Here is a 13,418-nt window from a genome sequence, read left to right as displayed (position 1 = left end):
ATTGTTTATCCTACAGTATATTCAGTTATGACTTATAATGTGTTGACATTCAAGAGTATTGGAATTACCCACAATATTTGTCATATTTTAGGGAAAACTGTTACAACAAATTTCAAATAAAGAAGCTACTATGAAAACAAATAGAGTGATTCAACCCTTTTTAGCAAGTTCAACACTCTAAGAAATTCAGTTCCCTCAGGTTGATCAAATATTTCATCCGCAGGGGGTGTCTGGGGGCTTAGTGGGTTGAGCAAGACTGTGGATTTCAGCTCTGGTTGTGATCTCCGGGTCTGGCATAGAGCCCCATAGAAATCCCGCTCAGCAAATAGTCTGGTTGTTTCCCATCCTCTCTCTCCCTGCCCCTCCCCCACAAGTGCATTCCCAGGCACATGGGCGTGACTGCACACACACTCTGGCTTTCTCCCTCTGAAATAAATAAATCAATCTTAAGGAAAAAGCAGATTCCTCAGGAAACTTTAAATGTGGCATTAATTTATATAAGGCAAAAAATAAATCTAAGGAATGATCAATATTTAAGGGAAAAAAAAGACAACTTAGAATGCAAACTTAATAGAGCCAACGGACAGGTAATGAACCTAATAGATAGGGGAGCCCTCTCTCATCACCACCATTGGTATTTTCCCCTTCTACACACAGTAGTATTGGTTTCTCTGCAAATCACAAAGATCACATGTGCCTAATTCACCAGAAAAAAAGGTGGGATATCTTTGAAAGCCTGATTACTTATATATTTGACAGGATTCATTTTCATTAAATGCATGAACTAAATCCCCCAAATCCCCAAATAAAGAAAATCTTCTTTCTTTCTATCTGTCTTTTCTTCTTCTTCTTCTTCTTCTTCTTCTTCTTCTTCTTCTTCTTCTTCTTCTTCTTCTTCTTCTTCTTCTTCTTCTTCTTCCTCTTCCTCTTCTTCCTCTTCCTCTTCTTCTTCTTCTTCTTCTTCTTCTTCTTTTAGATTTATTTATTTCTTTGAGAGAGAGATAGCACTCTTGCACAGAAGGAGGGGCAAAGAGAGAGAGAATCCCAAGCAGACTTCCTGGCCAAGGACAGAGCCCTAGATAGGGCTGATCCCATGACCCTGAGATCATGACCTGAACTAAATCAAGAGTCAGATGCTTAATCAACTGAGCCAGTCAGATGCCCATCTTCTATTATTTAATGTTCTCCCAAGATATCACATTTTAATTAAGTATACGTACATCTTTTGTAGGTAACCTTGTGTTGATTTCATTAACTGTATTGGAAATCCATTTACTTTTGTTCAAAACTATTAAAATAACTTTCTTCTTTAGATTAATTTTAATTGCTTCAAAAATGTTCACGTAATTCAAAATATGAATTCAAGAAAAGAAACCCCTTCATAAAACATATCCCCCTTCTTTATTTTCTGAGAATATTCTGTCCTAGAGCATAGTCTTTTCACTCAAGAAGAAAGTGAGAACATTTATATATAATGGTAATTTACCAACAAGAGGAAGCAAACTGTGTATACCTTGAGTAATTAATGGATCTTATTTATAGAGCTTTTCTCAGTGTGTTTTCAATTATGCTTGTTCAGCTTTGCGCAGTGGCAGTATCGTAGCCAATGAGGTTTATCCGAGGCGCGATTATTGCTAATCAATTATGCTTGTTCATAGTCCTGAATGGTTAATTTTAATATTTTCTGTTAACAATTTGAAAATATGCTAGCACCTTACAATGGTAGTCTTATTTTCAACCAGTCGCATGTAACTTACATCTCTTCTCTGTTAAATAAGTAAAATGACTCAGATCCATAGTGGGCCTGACACTAGAAGGCACTTCATGGACACTATTTACTTTTTTTTTTTTTTGACATTATTTACTTTTAACACTTCAGTTGAGCAAACCCAAAATCACAGTTTGGAAATATACAGTATATTTGTTCCAATAAAGACGAAACACCTAAGAACATAAATTTGTTTCTGAATTTCCTGTTTTCATTTTAGGACAAATTATGCTCAGCTGCACAAACAAAGTAATTGACAACAGAATTTCAGGAAAAAAGAAGGATTGTTTTCAGAATTATGAAAACCTCTTGAGAAGGAAAGGTCTACGAGCCACAGAAGCAGGGTATATTCAACAGGCATGGAGCAAAAGGAACTCCAATATAAAAATGTCATTTTCCAAGAATAATGGCGTCAAAGTCTACTTTAAAATCAAGAAAATATGAAAGGTTATTACCAAGAGGGTGTTAACCAGATGTTCTCAATCTCTATAAGGGGAGAATGTCGATAACTTAGATAGAAGGCAGAGCAGCAACACACACAAAGTTATTAAGTCTTGGAAAGGTTCAGAAGTGAGGATGTGAACAGTATTTTCAAGATTAATTGAATTTCACCAATCCAAGAAACTTTAAGTTGGAAGGAAAGCAGGCGGGATTGATTACATATATCCCCCTTATAGCCATATCGCTTTCTTGTTTTATAGAGCACTTACTTTAACAATATAGTAATATGCCAAATGTTAGCAAAGGAAACCATTCTCTTCGTTATAAAATAACCTTCTCAGTCAATCCACGTATCAGACTTCAGTCCACTCTGTCACCTAGAGGGCATGATCCCCCTTAAGACAACATGTATAATGGAGTCAGAAAATTGTAAACTCAACCTTGCCTTTTCCCTTACAACTGTGCACCTAGGGTACATCACTTAGCCCAGAAGATGTATGCAGAGCACTAGCAGTGCAAATGTCAGTAGGGATTCCTGCACAGTGCGCGCAAGGGTGAGGAGTTTCTATCACTGGTTTACAAGATGGTTTCCCCAAAAGACTGGATTTCATGAGGGCCGTAGCATCTTTTTTTTTTTTTTTAATTTATTTATTTGTCAGAGAGAGAGAGAGAGAGAGAGAGAGCAAGCACATGCAGACAGAGTGGCAGGCAGAGACGGAGAGAGAAGAAGGCTCCCTGCCAAGCAAGGAGTCGGATGTGGGACTCGATCCCAGGACGCTGGGATCATGACCTGAGCCAAAGGCAGCCACTTAACCAACTGAGCCACCCAGGCGTCCCGGCCATAGCATCTTTTACAGAAGTGTCAAGTCTAGTGGACTGGTACACCATGAATGTGTGTTCAACCCATGTGAAATATTTGGCATCGTCATAAAGGCATTAGTAAAACTGCATGTCATCGGACCTCTGCCAAAAACACTTATGAAAAATAGATTTTGAGAATGGAAATTCATACACACACAGTGAATGAGGTACTTACAAAACAGAATAAATTAATATTGCTTAACAAAAAAGTCTTTAATAAATGCATACCAGAGGAAAGCAGCAAAAATCTCAATGCTGGTAAAAAGTCCAAAGCCATTGCTGCTAGAATTCCCTCAAGGGCAACACAAGAAAATTTAATAAACTGAGCGCATTGTCATTTAAGACATGTGGAGTATTTGCTGTCTTTCCTGAGGAGCTGAGGTAGAGTAAATGTGATTCTCATCCAGCAGGTAATTGCCAGAAACAGGCTCGAAAACAGGCCAGAGATCTAAAAAAGAAAAGATGAAGAGAAAAAGAAAGAAAAGGGAAGGGAAGGGAAGGGAAGGAAAGGAAAAGAAAGGGAAAAGAGATATGCTGGAATATTAAATTTTAGAAGGAAACTAAAACAAAAAACATGACATTTTCTTTTTTTGCATAAACCACATAGCATTTTTTAATGAATGATTACTCCCAAACCAAAACCACAAGAGAAACTTCCCATTTAAAACATGACATTCTTATGCCTGTTTAGTAGTATGTTTAAGATAGGATACTTCAGTTACATACGGTGAAGCATCCACAAGTACGTCATGTAATAAAGTGAAAACTTGTAAATAAAAACTTGTCCATGAAACAAACTTAGGGTAGTTTCATCCACACAATCAAAATAATTATAATGTTTTCTGCTAAATGAGTGATAAATGTGTTGCTTGATATTTGTTCCTCAACATTATTTTCAGCAATATTTCTGCCCAATATTAAAATATCCTATCTAATGTCAAAATGAACAGGATTTGGACTTAACCCTATCAGATACTGCTTCCAAAACCTTGCTTCCTCCTTTGTATGGCATATATTATTTTCTTTTCTACAAACCTGTGTCTTGTTAGAGTCATGCCCAAGGCTGACTCCTGTGGCCCAAGGCCACAAAGAGTGCTGGAAGAACCTACCGAGATATGAATCTCTCTGTACTTTATCATCTAGAATTTAACAAATTTTACATATTAAAAATGGAAGAAGAAGAAGAAGACACAGAATGAAGGTATCTACTGAAAAATATAAGATTTCCTGCCTTTGTAAGTCTAAGTTTTGCAATACCATGCAGACCCTTCTTGTGCACAGCAATCCTCTCCTGGTTTAGAAACAGCCAGATCTGCTATCCGGAGATTGTCCTGGCAAGTGGACAGGCTAGTCCACTTTGTTTCTCAGGAGGCAGAAGCACTGTTTTAGAGTCGTCATCCCTAGAGACTATGTTCCAGCCAATTCCTCTTGAAACACCATCCACATGAATGGGACCTGCTGCTGTGAAATCGGTAATCCTCAACATATTTGAAAAGAAACATTATTAGCTAATTCTAACTATGGAAATAGTGGATTTTTTTTAAAAAAATTAAAATACAGGTATAAAGGAAAAATTAAAATTATTTGCAGGCTTATCACCAGGGGACTAATGTTAAGAGAAAATAAAGAACAGCAGAAAAAAGGGTATAGTCCCTGACCACATCTTTCCTGCACTCCGTATCTACCTACCTACTTCACTAGAGAAGGCGACAAACCACACAAAATGAGTGCCATTCTTACTTTTGTGTACTCTCCAAGAATGTTCTCAAGAAACGTCATTTACATTGTATCCTGCCAAATTGTATTCTAACTAGCCTGTTACCACATTCCTGTCTCCCACTGGACTGTAAGCTCCTCAAGACCAAAAGCTGCATATTTTCCCCCTTAGTATATAAAGCCAATTACAGTGACTGGCAAATACCACGTTCTTGTTTGTTTTACTCTTGAATGGATAAACAATGAGCGCCACCCACTGTGTTCTCTCAATGGGGTAGTCAAGTCAAATTGTTTCTCCATAAGCCTCTTTATTCCCGACATGATACTTGGAGAATACTATAAAATTCCAAAAGTTTAATTAAAGCTATGGCCTTATCTCAACAAATGGGCTTTTCACGGCAGTGATTAGCTGAGCCAAGGGAGAATTTGTCATGATTTTCACCTAATTCTCTTTTGTAACCAATTCAAAAATAAATATTTTATTAAAGTCATTAGCAAATAATTATTAGTCATTAAATATGTTGATGAAGGTTTGTATGAAAAGTGTACAAACACCTGGTACAATTATAGTAGAGGTTTTCTTATCTAATAGAATTGGTTATGAACAGGTTAATTAATGTAAAAGTTGGCTCTTGGCAAATTTAAATATATATAGATATAAATACTCATTTCCTAACCTTTGTATGTAGGAAAAGGCCTTTTAAAAAAATTGAGAGTAGATCTCTAAAATTTACGCTTTGATTAGTCTTTATGATCCACATCAATTCTACATTGCCTACCATTTCCAATTTCAATTCTTTAAAGCGAAACAGGAACTTAAAGACAGTTGAGAAGAAAATCATGTGCAAAATCTAGATAGATTTTACTGCATATTGTCAAACATCCATAGCTCTCTAACAGTACCAAGTTTCACATTTTTTAGAAGTGGATAGGGTTTGGTTTGGTTCGGTTATTAGATTTTTATTGAATCTTCCTAAATCATTCAGCTTATCTATCATGAAAATTAAAAAAAGTTATATTCCCTTATATATTCATTTTTCATTGATTTACATAACATTAAATTAAATTACATAATTACAAGTAAATGACAACGAAGATAACATCATTTGGGAATAAAAACAACTCACTGTTAGTAAGTATGCCAACTGGTGGAGCACAAGGGCTTTCACAAGCGTAGCCCCGTGTTGTCAAACATTCGATGTGCCATGGAAGGTGAGTGTGACTGGCAGAGGAAACTGGGAGAGTCACTTACACATACAGCAGACCCTTGCACAATTCTGAGAGTGCAGCACTGACCATCACACAGTCAAAAATCTGCATATAACTTCTTACAGCTCCCCCAATCCCCAAACTTAATAGCCTAGTGTTGACTGGAAGCTTTACCAATAACACAAATAATAGACCAAAACCTATTTTGGATGTTACACATGTGTACATACTGCATTCTTGCAATAAACTAAGCTACAGGAAAAAAAAAAGTTATTAAGAAAATCCTTAGGAAGAGAAAATACATTTACAGTACTATGCTGTATTTATTGAAAAAAAAATTGCATGTAAGTGAACCCACACAGTTCAAATCCGTAATGTTCAAGATGCAAGGGCTAATAATGAATTAGCAGAGACTATGCTGCAATTATCCTCCTCAATATGCTTTGTTATCCGAATCACTGCTTAATTCTACTGTGGCTTGTCTATAGCAAAATGCTCACAGCTTCCCTCTCCCCTCATGCTAGTTGCCTTGAGATCCAGGCTAGTACTTCTCAAGTTTTCTATACTCTAAGTCCAATGTTTTCCCTAACCTGTCACAAGACAGTATTATACTTGCAAAATACAATACAAATACAATGGGGATAAAAGATATAAAATGTAAGGGCATTTTAAATTATTAGTTCAGCAGACATAAAAATTACTCTGTTAAACTGCTATAAAAGTATCTAAACATTGCCCTCAAATGTCTGTTCTTACCTCTTCATGGACCAGGAACAGTTTGGGGAATAGCACTGGTTTGCAGACTATATGTGAGTGGAACTTACGTAGACAAAGACTAGATTAATTACATTAATTAGCTAAATTTGTAATCACATTGGTATGGGCAACATGATCTACAAAACAATCGAAAAGTAGATATAGAAAAATAAATACTTAAAAGGGAAATCTGAATATTTTCTTCTGATGGATAGATCTCTTTCATCCTGCATAGAATTCCATGAGCAAAAACAAGAGGATTATAGGAATATATGGTTCTATGCTATACAGCAACAATAATTTTTTTTCAAAATAACCTTATTGTGGGAACTAATACTGTTAAAATACAAATCTATTAAAATAAAAGGATTTTTTAAAAGAAGAGACAAAGCCTATGGAGAGGTCATCAAACATTATTTTTGCTCTAAATATTTAACATACGGTTTCAGTTAATTACAATACAATCTTCCTTGGCTAGCTTTTATTTTGTATTGTGGCTCAAAAAGAAGTCATGCAGAACAAGTCCTGTCCTTAATTTTGGGTTTAGTTTTCATAGCTGGCTCAAATGTACACAAAAAGATCCACCAGAATCCTGAAAAATCTAGATACTTCCGTATGTGCGTCCATTAAAAGGGGAGGGGGGAGAAAACCTGATTCCATTTTAATCAGATGGGCAGAAAGGACAATTTGTAACATAGCAAAATAATAAACATAGGCAATGTTAGGGTCAAGCTCAAACAGGCAAGGGATAACCTCTTTTTAAAACTATACTAAAAGAGAAATTCTCTAAGTTATTGGTTAATTAAGTAATCTGGTGGGTTGACCATTCATAGATTAGTGTAATGTTTAAACTGTGCTCTATCATCATTACAAAGCGAGCTCTCATGCCAAGATAAGACCCAAATACTTTTGTTCTGAATTAAATAAAATCCTATAATCATGGTTATAACATCTGTCTGACATTAAGCATTTGGCTGCTAAAAATGGAGATTTTCTTTTCATCTGTTCCATAAAATCAGAGACCCAGGGATAAGTCTTCAAAATACCATTTCCCACCCCCACCCCCCTCTTCAACTTCAAGTCATCAGGCAAATATTTCTAAGAGTGCTGTAGCATTCCCCCACCCGGTTTTTTGGGTTTTGTTGTTGTTGTTGTTGTTGTTTGTTTATTTGTTTTGTTTTGTTACCTTGTCATAAGTTTAGATATCTTTACTATTTCTCATTTGCTATGAAAACAGGACATCAGACAGTATTTTGACTAAATTCATTCATGTAGTCAGACTGCATTTCAACCTTACAGCATATATTGTTTACTAAATAACCTACACTCCTCTTTAGTTTTCTGTTCATTAATTAAAATATGTTTCTATGCAGAAAAGTCCCTGGTGTGTGTGTATTTTACAGGATTTCTTTGTAAGTAAAATTCCCAAGGTTCTTAAACCTTTCTTATTCTTTGTGAACTTCTTAAAGTATTTCCTTTTAGGTGTTCAATTTCTAACATTTGCATTTGTTTCTCTAATTCATCTAAGTGCAAATTGTTTTATATTTGATCTCTGCCTCCTCGTAAAGGCTGAATTAAAAATGAATACCATTATTTAATATATAATTATAACATTACTCAAAATGAATATTTTGTCCCATATAGTCTTGCCTTTCCACCTTCCCTTCCTAGAGAACGTCATGGTTAGTGATAGAGAAGCTTCAGGTACCCGAGGTCTTGATGATCCCCTCGGTATGGTGGAGCAATGGTTTTAAGCACCAAGTACTTCATATCAAGGTTTTTAAATTATCCACCGAACTCTAGATCAGAGTATGATGAACTGGTAATACACATGAAAGGACACATACACATAAGGACAATGGAAGGCCAACCCCATGAGCTCTGCGCCTTACTAAGGAATAAGTCACCACCAAGGAATGTATTTATTCCATACTTCAAAAAGGAGAACTCTCGATCTTTTCCTCATTTCAAAAAAGCCATACAGGAGCAGCAAGAATCACTTAGTCCCCACTTTGGGCAGCCCAGGAGATTTCGGTATGTCCTGAGGTCATACTGATCATGGTTAGTGTTTTCCATAAGGCAGAGGAAAGAGCAGGGGTTGAGGGACAGAGAGGGTTTATGCTGGTGCCAAGGCTGATCTTGTAGGACACCCATACATTTCTGTTTTCAATTTCTCTGCTTTGAAGTCCTCCTGCCTTAACGGAAAACAATTTGCTCTCTCTAAGAAAGATTGGCATTTTGCATGGATGTAAGAGATACAGTAATAGTAGCCATCATAAAATAATGTCCTGGCACGTGTACTGAGCTAAATCCTTAATACAAAACACAGAAACTGAAGTGGTTTCTTTGTACAGAGAAAGAAACACGTCTAGTTGGGCAGCTCTGTATTTATAATTGTACACTGCATTTTTCCTTGGAGTAACTACAGTGTTAAGAGCAGTATAATCTTTAAACACGTGGATATAATATTTCCTTTTGTCTTTCTTTAGATTCTTAAGATCATTGATGTGAACTGGTTAAATAAAGCTTATGTTAATGCCTTCTTTTAGAAATGTTTTCACCCTTGGGAGTGCATTTTACAGATTTTACAGATAAAAGAATAAGTTTGTTTATCTCATGTTATGATGGAGAAAGTAGGTTAGAAAAAACTAAAGGAAATCATTGAGAAAGATTTCTTTAAGAGGAAAACAGGACTGTGCTAGATAGGAGCATTTGTTTTCCACTTGTTAGCAACAATGAAAAAGGAATTTTCAGGAGAGGCTACACTAAATACATCCACATAGAATAAGGCTTTCTCCAAATTTGCTTAAATAATTTCATTCACCACAATTCCTAATGAGGAACTCGTGCTGATGTAGATAATATCCATTATAAAAGACTTTGAGGAAAAATACCTGAAGCTGACAAAAGTTTATTTTTTTAAAACAACAAAATATATTCCTAGTATGTTTTAATAATATTTATATGGAAAATGAGAAGGTAGAAATAATTCAGAACGTCAGATCCAATTAGATGACACTTAATTCTGGGTATGAACAGGCATCTCTATATACTGTTATCATGTGGCTTAATAAGTGTGTCTGTTCCTTCACAACTATGTGCAATCCCCCCCTTCCCTCTCCACCTCTGAAAGCCCAGTGGACATATTTTGCATATAGTTATATATAACCTATGACTTGATCGTTTCACAAACTACTTTTCATATTCAAATCTCCTTGTGTATTTTTACTTCTCTTTGAATTAAATTTATTATCCATGGGTAAATGTGCCAACTTAAACTTCTCAATCCTGGCTACACAAAGTTAGGTTTGAAATGTCTGGGTCAGCATTTTCTCATGCACAGGAAAGCACATGGTGTCCTTCTGGGCTCCTTCTCTTGAGCCAATCTTTCCTAAGTTCTAATTAACTCTTTGACTTTTTCGAGCTCCTGGCTGAACACTCAATTCTCATGGACTCCTGGATGTTCTACTTGGCCCCAATTAAAAGTTGTGCTGAGATGTTTAACTTTTCAGGTCCCTAGTACTTGGAAGTACAGAACTACTCTCCCAGAGTCGATGCATGATACAGTATATCAGCAACCCCCTCCCATACGCTAAATTGTTCCAGTAATGGAGAGCTCAGCTCCAATTATGAGTCAAGATATAGAACCACTGATTCCAAAATTGCATATAGAGAAGAAGGAGGAGAAAAAGCAGGGAGGGAATATAGAGGAGGCAGGGGGTAGGAGAAGGAAGAGAAGAAGAAAAAGAAGAAAAAAAAAAGAAACAGAGGGGAGGAAGACTGTGAAAACTAAGGGCATAGTTACTGAAATTTGTAAGAAGCAAAAAAATAAATGAATAAATAACAAATAGGAGGTCTTCTCTTAGACGACAGGGCAAAAAAAAAAATTAATAGAATTATTGGTGTGGGGGTAGAGGATCAATCCATAAATGTCTAAAGTTACCTCATCTAATAAATGTGAAAGGCAATAAGAAGAGGAAGTAATTAAAGAAATAAAGGGAAAACATTTTCAAAAAGGAAATAAACACTCCAGTCTGAAGGAAAAATAAAGACCCATGTAATAACAGATAGAATACACAAAAGCAAACAAACAAAAAAATACACTTAGAAACATGCTCATGAAATGCCAATGATAAAAACAAAGGAAAAGTTTGCTTGGGATAAAAAAAAGAGTGTGGGATAGGGTACCTGAGTGGCTAAGTCAGTTAATCATCTGACCTTTCATTTCAGATCAGGTCATGACCTCAGGGTTATGGGATTGAGCCCCGTATCCCATCCTGTGCTCCGCATGGAGTCTGCTTATCCCTCTCCCTTTACTCCTCCCCCTGCTTGTGTGTGTGGTCTCTCAAATAAATAAATAAAGTCTTTGAGAGAAAAAAAAAAAAAACAGTGTGGGATAAAAAATCTCTTCCACAGAGACATGAATCTGATCAGTGTCACACTTCTCATTGGTGACAAAAGATCCTTAATGACAATGAACAATATGTCTGAGGAAAAAGGACTTCAACACATAATCCACACCTAGCCAAACCATCCACCAGGTATCAGGGCAAAATAAAGACATTATCAGGTGCATTTACACTCAAAGCATACCTCATGAGCACTCTGGCTAAAAAAAACCCAAATAATCCAACAAAGAGAAACAGTTGGACCCAGGAAGCAGATTTAACTTTGTGATTCCATGGAAAGAAATCTCTCTCAGTTTGATTCCTTGGGTTTTCATTTGTTTTTCCCATGCCACTTCGGTTTCCCTCCTCTCTAACGTCTTCTCCTCTAGCTCACTAACTTGTTCTTCTGCCTCATTTACCCTGGCAGTCCGAGTATCCAGTTTAGACTGAATTTCCTTCATAGAATTGTTATGTTTGGCCTGATTAGATCTCATTTCTGCCCTTAGAGATTCTACATTGTTGTTAATATTTTTCTCAAGCCTAGATATCGCCTTGATAATTGTTACTCTGAAGTCAATTTCTGACACCTTGATTAAATCCATACCCATTTGTTCTGTGGCAGAGGACACAGTCTCTGATTCTTCCCCTTGTTGGGGGTTACAGATGCAGCGAAAAGAAGGGCCACATGCACCCCAATGTTCATGGCAAAAATGTCCCCAGGACTCCATGTTGAAGGAGCCAAAATGCCCTTCAACAGTTGAATGGATAAAGAAGATGTGGCCCCTATATACACAAAGGAATATTACTCAGCCATCAGAAAGGATGAATACCCAACACTTGCATCAACATGGATGGAACTGTTGGATGACGTGAGATACGTCAAAAAGAGAAAGACAGTTATCAGATGCTTTCACTCATGTGTGGAACATAAGGAAAGCATGGAGAACTTTAGGAGAAGAAGGGGGAAAATGAAGGGGGGAAATCAGAGGGGGAGACAAACCATGAGAGACTATGGACTCCTGAAAACAAACTGAGGGTTTTAGAAGGGCAGAGGGATGGGTAGGAGAATGGGTTAGCTGAGTGATGGGTTTTAAGGAGGGCATGGAGTGCCTTGGGTGAAGCATTGGGTGTTCTGCACAAACAATGAATCATGGAACACGACATCAAAAACTAATGACATACTGTATGGTGACTGACATAATAAAAAAATTTTAAAAAGGAAAGAAATCAACGATGGCAAATTCAGCATATGTGTTAAAGAAGGTCCCCCATTTCCAGATGTTTGATAAGCAATACAATCAGGAACCAGCTTATTCTAGAGATATGGGTGAAGACCACAGTCACTGTATCTGTCAAGATAAATAATGGCAAATAAAAACTGACAAGATAATCCATGAATGTAATACAGAGAATAAAGTATGTTATTGTTTGAGCAATTTATAGGTTATTAAAAAATGGACATTTGACCTTGAAGCTTAAAACATTTCCCTTTGAGCAGCATGTGTTTAGCTCCAGACTATTACATTCTTCTCTATAGACCCAATCACACTGAGGATCCTATAATGCATGCTATTTATATATTCATAATATTATAATTTACATTTTACATAATATTATAATTTACATCTTTGGAACCAATGTAGAGACAAAATATTGGACACTTAATTAATAGTATACAGCAGCATGTAAGTTTATAAACCATATAAATTAATTCTTTCAACAAATACCTAAGTGTTTGTTCTACTCTTATCACTGTGGATTCAATGTCAAACAAAAACAGGATATAAAAAGGCATGACCTCCTGAAACTTAAAGGAAGAAAAACAATTAATATATATAATTTATATATATATATATATATATTATATATATATATATATAAATTATATATATTATGGTTATATATATATATAACCATATTAATTGTTTATATATATTTTTCTATATATAAATATATATTCATATATATTTATATATAGCCATATTGTTTATATATATTTATATATATTTTATATATATTGTTTATATATATACATATATATAGTATAAACTGAGATGATAAATGTTATTGTAAAATAATGCAGGACAGATATGATGGTATGTAGCTATTTTTAGAAGGGATGTAAAGCAAGTGCTCTCAGGGATGAAGTAGGCAAGCGTCAGTTCACAGGATGAACACTACAGACAATGGCCACTGCCTCAGGTACTCAGCTGTTCATGTTTGAGTTCCAGAAAGAAGCCCAAGGCCAGAGAAGAGTGAATAGGGGAGGAGGAGTAGGA

General features: G+C 35.9%; 1 protein-coding gene and 1 non-coding gene across 3 annotated transcripts in view; one reads left to right on the top strand and one right to left on the bottom strand.

The window, feature by feature from the left end:
* GPC6 (glypican 6) overlaps window positions 1-13,418 on the bottom strand; it is a 1,107,056-nt gene that overhangs the window by 643,163 nt on the left and 450,475 nt on the right. The window lies entirely within an intron of this gene.
* LOC123925333 lies at window positions 1,578-1,722 on the top strand. The gene has a single exon (XR_006814950.1). It is a non-coding gene; the product is annotated as a U4 spliceosomal RNA (small nuclear RNA).

Source organism: Meles meles, chromosome 14 (assembly GCF_922984935.1).
Source record: "Meles meles chromosome 14, mMelMel3.1 paternal haplotype, whole genome shotgun sequence".
Classification (NCBI taxonomy): domain Eukaryota; kingdom Metazoa; phylum Chordata; class Mammalia; order Carnivora; family Mustelidae; genus Meles; species Meles meles.
The sequence above is the reverse complement of the archived record's forward strand: the minus strand, read 5'-3'. Positions and strand labels throughout refer to the sequence as shown.